Below are 996 nucleotides of genomic sequence, written 5' to 3'. Positions count from 1 at the left end.
ATATCATGGCAGTTGCGATGGCCCAACTTCTCCAAGTAGTTTTCCATCCCAATGGCTCAGTTGCTATTCTCCAGCCACTCTGGTTCTACAGTGCTTCCCACAACATGGGTTCCCGGCAAGCCCCTTGTTCACCTCTCCTACAATGGTTATAGCCTTACATCATCTCCATACCCAGTTAGGATGACACGAGTGTTTTCATCCTGGGCTTAATGTTTTAATCCTTTCCTACATCTACAATCCTTTTTTTTTTTTTTTTGCTTAGAATAATTACTTCAAGTTTTATTTAATAAAACAAATCAGTCCAAAAGCGCCAAGATACAAAATTAACCAGTTATGAATGAAAACAGCACACAAGTCAATCCTTCCTCAGGGGAACAGTCTCCTCCCTGGCGCCCTCATTGGTCGCAGTGCAGATTCTGAGTGCATCCCCAGTGTACATGTCATGCTCCACATTCTGCCTGTTCTTTAAACCAACCTGGTTGTCAAGCAGGGGCTGTAGCAAGGCCTCCAGCCTTGAAGGAGTCCCTCTGGTAGAACCCTACTGGGTCAAAGCTGTACACAGCTCCCTTCCCATCTTCATCCAGTCCCCCGATGATGTTGTAAACATAATATGGAAAGAAGCGACTTGAACAGAGGATTGTAGACAGCATTGCAGCAATCGCCCCTGTAGTCATGGTCTTGTTATTGGAATGCTTATACATCTTTAGTCTTACTTCAGTAATCTTTGTAAGACAAAATCTTTGTAAGACAGTCTCCATGAAATCCGCTGCATCCAATGACTGTTTTGTCTGTTAATCTGTAACACTTGGAGCTGCCCCGCATTTTTCAAGCTGCACTTTCAACGAAATCCATGAATAATGGACTACACCAGTGCGCCTGGCTCTTGATTTCGGGTTTGTGACTTTGAGCCCCACATGGGGGGTAGAGTTTACTTTTAAAAAATAATGTGCTACACCAATAAGAGACTTGGGTGGAGCAGAGTTTTTCCTTGCTCTT

General features: G+C 43.9%; 1 pseudogene; it reads right to left on the bottom strand.

The window, feature by feature from the left end:
• Nucleotides 1–340: 340 nt before the first annotated feature.
• Nucleotides 341–762, bottom strand: LOC113598672 (proteasome subunit beta type-1-like; annotated as a pseudogene).
• Nucleotides 763–996: the final 234 nt, after the last annotated feature.

This window comes from Acinonyx jubatus, chromosome B2 (assembly GCF_027475565.1).
Source record: "Acinonyx jubatus isolate Ajub_Pintada_27869175 chromosome B2, VMU_Ajub_asm_v1.0, whole genome shotgun sequence".
Lineage (NCBI taxonomy): Eukaryota > Metazoa > Chordata > Mammalia > Carnivora > Felidae > Acinonyx > Acinonyx jubatus.
The sequence above is the reverse complement of the archived record's forward strand: the minus strand, read 5'-3'. Positions and strand labels throughout refer to the sequence as shown.